We start from the raw sequence: 6,966 nt of genomic DNA, 5'->3' as shown, positions 1-6,966 counted from the left end.
AGAGAGCCGCCTGTCTCTTCCCCGCTTGTCTCAGCGACTCTCTTCGCTGAAGCGGCCGCCCGCCAGGCTTCAAAGGACCTGCCCTTGAAGGGTCCCGCCACGCCTCGGCAGCCGACCTCGGATCGGCTGGAGGAGCGCCCGCCTTCTCGCCCTGGTCATTGGCCATTTTCCTGGCTGGTTGGCTGATAGGTGGCGCCTTGAGCCAATCAGCATGGGCGAGGCTGCGGCGTCTCTGGGAGTTGTAGTTTCCGTGAGGCGGCCTCACTTTCGGACAGGAGCGGGTCTGGACGGTTGTGCGGCCACTCGGCGGCTGTCTCCAGGCTGGTTTGGGCCGGTGCACGGCTGGTGGTCCGGAGGCCCCAGGGGCGCCCCACTTCTCTGCAGGCTGAGGGCTGCGCTGCCAGGGCCCTCGGGCTTCGCCGAGTGGGCCTCCGGCTGTGCGCCTGGAGAGCAGAGGTGCCCAGACGACTGAGGTTAGTCAACTGTCCCTCTAAATGCACCTGCTGTGCATCGTGCTAGAGGAAAGGTGTTTGTGACACTTGTTAAAAATGGCAAGGCCGACATCCTCACTCGGGGGACCATCAGGACAGGTGTTCGAGTTTGCAGTAGGGAGAGAGACTGGGCTCAACTCTGACTTCAAGGGCAGGTGGGACTCTATGGCCTGTTTACCTAGTATGTTTACTTAAAATGCTTAATATCGTCAGCTTTTAAAAGCTTTAGAAAGTAATACAAAACATCTGTAAAATGATAGTTCAAGTGCTTGTTGCTTTAACGTTAAACTGATTAACCGTTGGAAGAAAACGGGAAACTTTCCTGACATCGGATTCTTGCACATGATGCCCAAAACAGTCAACAAAAGAGAAAAATAGCTAAGTTAGATGATATAAAAACTTAAAACTTTGATTCATCAACGATAATATGCCAATGACCCATAAAACACAAAAGAAGATGTTCAACATCATGGATCTTAAGGAAATGCGAATTAAATCCACAGCGAGATACCACTGTGTACCCAATGAGAAGGCTGTATTAACAACAAAAAAGCGTTGGTTAGGATGGGAAGGGCTCGGAACCCTGGTGCACCACAGGTGGGAATGTGACATGGTGCAGTCACTACTAAAAACAGTATAACTGTTCCTCAAAAGATTAATAGTGTGGTTTCGCAGTTCCAACTTTGAGTATACAGTCATTGAAAGCAGGGATTTGAACTGTACTATGTTCAAAACTGTACTATTCACAATAGCCAAGAGGTGGAAATGAGCTAGATGTCCATAAATGGATAAATGGATAAAACAAAACGTGGTTGGCCCTGGCCGGTTGGCTCAGCGGTAGAGCGTCAGCCTGGCGTGCGGGGGACCCGGGTTTGATTCCCGGCCAGGGCACACAGGAGAAGCGCCCATTTGCTTCTCCACCCCCCCCCCTTCCTCTCTGTTTCTCTCTTCCCCTCCCGCAGCCAAGGCTCCATTGGAGCAAAGATGGCCCGGCGCTGGGGATGGCTCCTTGGCCTCTGCCCCAGGCGCTGGAGTGGCTCTGGTCGCAACAGAGCGACGCCCCGGAGGGGCAGAGCATCGCCCCCTGGTGGGCAGAGCTTCGCCCCTGGTGGGCGAGCCAGGTGGATCCCGGTCGGGCGCATGCGGGAGTCTGTATGACTGTCTCTCCCCGTTTCCAGCTTCAGAAAAAACAAACAAACAAACAAAAAAAACCAAAACGTGGTTGATACATGCAGTGGAACATTGTTCAGTCTGAACAAGGAAGGAAATTCTGACACCTGCTACATTGTGCTAAACAAAATACGCTGCTCACAAAAGAACAGATGCAATGGAATTCCACTATTTGAAGTACTAGAAGAGTCAAATTCATGGAGACGAGGGAATGTTGGTTTCCGGGGGGCTGACAAGCAGGGCATGGGGATTTATTATTTAATTGGGACAGGGTTTCAGTTTAGTAGATGAAAAGAATTGTGGATATGGGCGTGATGGTTACACAAAAAGAATGCTAATGCCATTGAGCTGTATGCTAAAAAAAAAAAAGGTTAAAATGGTCTATTTTATGTATGTTTCACCACAGTAAAGATGTTAACTGGGCCCTGGCCGGTTTGCTCAGTGGTAGAGCGTGTGGGAGTCCTGGGTTCGATTCCCAGCCAGGACACACAGGAGAAGTGCCCATCTGCTTCTCCACCCCTCCCCCTCTCCTTTCTCTCTGTCTCTCTCTTCCCCTCCTGCAGCCAGGGCTCCATTGGAGCAAAGTTGGCCTGGGCGCTGGGGATGGTTCCTTGGCCTCTGCCCCAGGCGCTAGAATGGCTCTGGTTGCGGCAGAGCGACGCCCCAGATGGGCAGAGCATCGCCCCCTGATGGGCATGCCGGGTGGATCCTGGTCGGGCGCATGCGGGAGTCTGTCTGACTGCCTCCCTGTTTCCAACTTCAGAAAAATACAAAAAAAAAAAGAAAAAGATGTTAACTGTTAAAAGAACAGTTGTTTATCCATACACCACTTCTTGTCATCCTGCACCCTACCTTGAAGCGGCTCAGGAGGAAGGTGGCCCAGGTCCAGTTCCCCACGGGCTGGTGTCACCTCATAGTCCCCACCCCTTTTGGATAAAATTGGATTCTGCTAAGGGGCCCGCCACAAGGGGGCGCTCTCAGTTTTCAGCGCGATTGTGCAATGGTGAGCGTGGAGCCCAGGACGCAGCCCGCGCCCACTCACTGGGGACAGGTTGTCTACCCCAGCAGGGTCCGGATCTGGACAATGTTCTGTCTCTGCAAAGTCAGCACGTGTTCGTTTGCTGGGGGTCATGGTTTTATTCCAGTATCATTTTAGATCAGGTTTTTTTTTGTTTTTTGGTACAACTTTGTAATATTTTCCTAGATGCCATCCTTATAATGATCTAGATGTACTTCATTAAGGAAAAAAAAAAAAACAGAAAGAAAAAATACCACTGCTTTTGAACTTTCTAAATATGATCTTTATGAGGAGACCTTTGTGATCTAAGCCAGTGCCCTAAACCAGTGGTCCCCAACCTTTTTTGGGCCACGGACCGGTTAAATGTCAGAAAATACGGTATTTTCACAGACCGGCCTTTAGGGTGGGACTGATAAATGTATCACATGACTGAGACAAGCATCAAGAGTGAGTCTTGGATGTAACAGAGGGAATCTGGTCATTTTTAAAAAATAAAACATGGTTCAGACTTAAATATAAATAAAACGGAAATAATGTAAGTTATTTATTCTTTCTCTGCGGACCGGTACCAAATGGCCCACGGACCGCTACTGGTACGTGGCCCGGGGGTTAGGGACAACTGCCCTAAACTACTTCCTGATGTAAATGTGCTTTTCAGGGATTACCAAAAATAGATAATTATTTACTATGAACAGATGCTGACCAATGCCAATGAGAGATTTACCTGAGACTGGGCAATGTGTGTGCCCCTCTCTATCCATAATGTACCTGTAAACGTTTGCTCACTACATATGGAGGAAGGATGTTATCATCTGTCCCTGTGCATTATCTTAAGAGGCGCTGTAAATAAATAAAAATATTAATTGCACCTCATTTGAACTCACCCCTGCTTATCTCTCTGCCATGTTTAAGTGTCACACACACTGTACTCTCTGTGCTACATTGTTTCGACAATAGATTAAATTTTAGCATGTTTTATATTTCATCCTAAAATTTTTTTATTTGCAAGTGTATGAAGTCACATTGGTTGTGTTTGATAACCCACTTTTGGCATGTATTTTCTTGTAAATTATAGGGTGTTTTGCCTCTCAGCTCTCACACCACAGTGCGGTAAAACCCCCTGCAAGTGGAAATATGACGGATGTCGCATTAGTGTGTGGGTTACAAATAATAAGGATTATAAATGACTCACTAGGTATAGGAAATGGGGGAGACGTATTGGGATGAAGGTAAACAGCCTCCTGTCTTTATGCACAGCCCGAAGAAGGTACTGTGACAGATATATCACTGTTCACCTGGTTTTTATGTCTAAGGGGGTTTTATTAACCCCTTTTTTATCAATCAAAAATAAATTGATTGCCACTGAATGCAATATTTTCTATCTGAAATGATAAAACAAAAGCGAAGACACAGCAAACTCACGTATTATATCTCTTGGCAAGTAAGAGACAAACCCCCTCCAAGGAGACTGCTAAATAGTGTTAAAAGATTTTTATGGCCGTGCCCTAAAATAGGATGTTTCGTTTAAGAATAGGAGTGAGCCTTGGGACTGGTCTGCAATCCAGCTTTCTCCCTCGCGTGTTAGTGACCAGGTATTCCCGTTCTTTCATATTCATGTCCCATCGTAAAAGGACAGATTTCTGTAGGGTAAATACATTTATGGCTAATAATTACTCAGTTCTGGGTAGGGAATGAGAGGAAGCCTCAGGAGAGAGGAAGCCCGGTGGCTGGAGTCCACTGACAAGTGCCTCCTGAGGGGAGGGGTCCAGCCACTTCTCACGGTGACACAGTGATGGCATTTGTGTAGGGAACTAGAAAATAAACATTTCTTCTAAGTGGATGAGAGCATTTGCATTCCTCCGGGCAGCCGCACCTGACTACTGACAGCCTGGTGCTGGACAGAGCCATGGGGTCCCGTCTGCAGATGGGCCAGATGTGGTATAACCCCCCTCCCTCAGGGCCACCATTTTAGTGTCCCGCACATCTGTCCCTTATCATAGGAAGGAGGCTTTCCTTTTCCCCTCTATTACCTGTTATTCATGTCTTAGTTCAGATCAGAACTGAAAAAGGAACATATGTCACTTAGAAAAATCCAAAGGTGATGTTGGCATCGAGCTATTTCTTCTGATCACAGTGGACGTATTTCACTGGAATGAGTGAGGAACAGATACTAACTTAAACGCAGGCTACTAATGGAGACACCAGCAAGTGTTGCTTTATCGACAAGAGGACACAACCATGGAGTTTTAAACTTTAGTGACTTTATCATGAGAACGTGAAATACTGCCCGTTTATTTTGTATACATCCTACGGGGAAGCAGGGCCTCCACAGCGTTGAAAAATTACCGCTTCGCATTTTCTCTCTCTCTTTTGTTTGGTTCTACAGGAAGGAATGAGTCAGCAATCATTCCACAGAAGATATACCCCAGCCATCCCAGTCAGAGGGAGGCAGACCCTTTGGAGACCCTCTGAATTGGGAGTCCTTCCAGGATTTGAAGCAATCTAAACCCATTGCGTTGTTCTGGGTTATTTTATGGTCACCCCCTTCCTGCAGTGGGGGCAGTGGCTGACCCCAGACACAGGGGCCCCACCGCTGACTAGGCAGGTACGGCCAGCATCCCATAGCCCAGGCGGGGCAGCTCTGGAAGTGGCTCAACAGTACAGATTTCAGATGATTACAGAAAGTACTGGGTGTCCCTTTGTCCTGCACCTGAGGGACATGTCACTGCTTTCTGTCAGAGGGCAGAGACAGAGAAGGAACGTGAAGGGGTGGTACTTTTCCAGCAAGGTGGCAGGCACAGATATTGTGGTCATTGATTTAACTAGTCGAGCCGATTAGCTTTCTGGGTTGGGATGGTGTTTGCCAGGTCAGAGAGGACCAGGGCCTGACTCTGTCCTTGACCACAGCTTGGACCCCGGGACTCGGTGGTTTATCGCTGAGCTGTGTTTCTCAGGGGCCTGTGTGTGTGTGTTCTCGATGTCCCAGACCTCTGTACTCAGAATTCCTTCCACAGGCCGGAAGGGCCAGCCCTGCTCATCCAGCTCACTGGACACTACAGATGCCCACTCCATGAGGTGACGTCTCCATGCAAAAGCAGCCTGCGAGTGCCCAGGTCGGCAGGACAGAGGGCCCGGGGGCTCAAACGAGGCAGCGTGCCTTGGGACCAGTGTCTGGAAGCTTCCTTGTTGAGATGGGAGCTGTTGGAGCCACACAGCCTCACGGAGCTCACCCGGTGACAATTTCTTCGCTTTCTTAAGAATTACTTCTGACCCTGACAAGCATTCTTGTTTGTGCCACCAAGGCAAGCTCATGTGGGCCCTTCATTTCTCAAATGAGAAACAAGATTTCCAAATAAGAGCAGAAAATTAACTCCCAAGTGGACTGGGACAGAGTGCACAGGGGCACACACACCAGGGTGTTCATGCAGCTGCAGGTGGACACCCCGAGTGGTGGGGAAGGCTGTCGATCCACAGAGACCCCGAGTCTGCACATGGGCGGACCGCTCGGGGAGCTGGGGAACTGGCCCTTGGGGTCAAGGGCGCACGTGGAAGTGTGTGCGCCGGTGGCAACAAGCGGAGTCCCTCCTGCTCTGCCCCGCCCCCATCCCGTCCGCGCCAGCATGTTCAGGCACCGTCCAGACCGTGGGAAACCGTCCAGGACTTCAAAGGCACATGCACCACTGCGAGAAGGGTGGGAGCAAGGGCCGAGAGGCTGGCAGGTCCGGGAGAAAGCACGGGCTTGCGCGGCTGAGCAGCGCCTCTCTGTAGGGACGGCACCAGCCTGTGTATAGTCTCAACCGTGTCCCCTCCAGGTTGAATAAAGGAAGCACTCAACAAAGGACGCTCCTTCCAGCCTGTGGAGGCGGCGGATGCCACCTACAGCCGGAATCCGGCTCTACAGCCGTACCTGCCGCCCAGGCTGGCTGGCTGGCTGGCCGGGAGAGAGAGGAAATGGGAATTTGCGAAGGGGATGAAAAATGGGGCAGTCTGCTCTCCAGGTCAAATCCTCTCCGCCCCCCGCTGAACTGTAAACAATTAGAAACACGTTTAAGAATCATTTTGACTGAAGATGTTCTGGAGCTTGCAGCCATTGGAGTCATGTATGTGAACTACATTTATTAGAAATATATTTCTAGAGAGCGCCTTACGGGATGTGGTCGCAGATTTTTTTTTTTCCTGTGTGTACAACCGCAACACCTTCAACCCAACACTAGATTAGGTCGGGGGTACCTGTTCACCCCAGTTGTTTTATCTTCTGAGAGGAAACCAGATGACTGTGACACCATC

Source organism: Saccopteryx leptura, chromosome 13 (genome assembly GCF_036850995.1).
Source record: "Saccopteryx leptura isolate mSacLep1 chromosome 13, mSacLep1_pri_phased_curated, whole genome shotgun sequence".
Taxonomy (NCBI): Eukaryota; Metazoa; Chordata; class Mammalia; order Chiroptera; family Emballonuridae; genus Saccopteryx; species Saccopteryx leptura.
Note: the sequence above shows the minus strand (reverse complement) of the source record.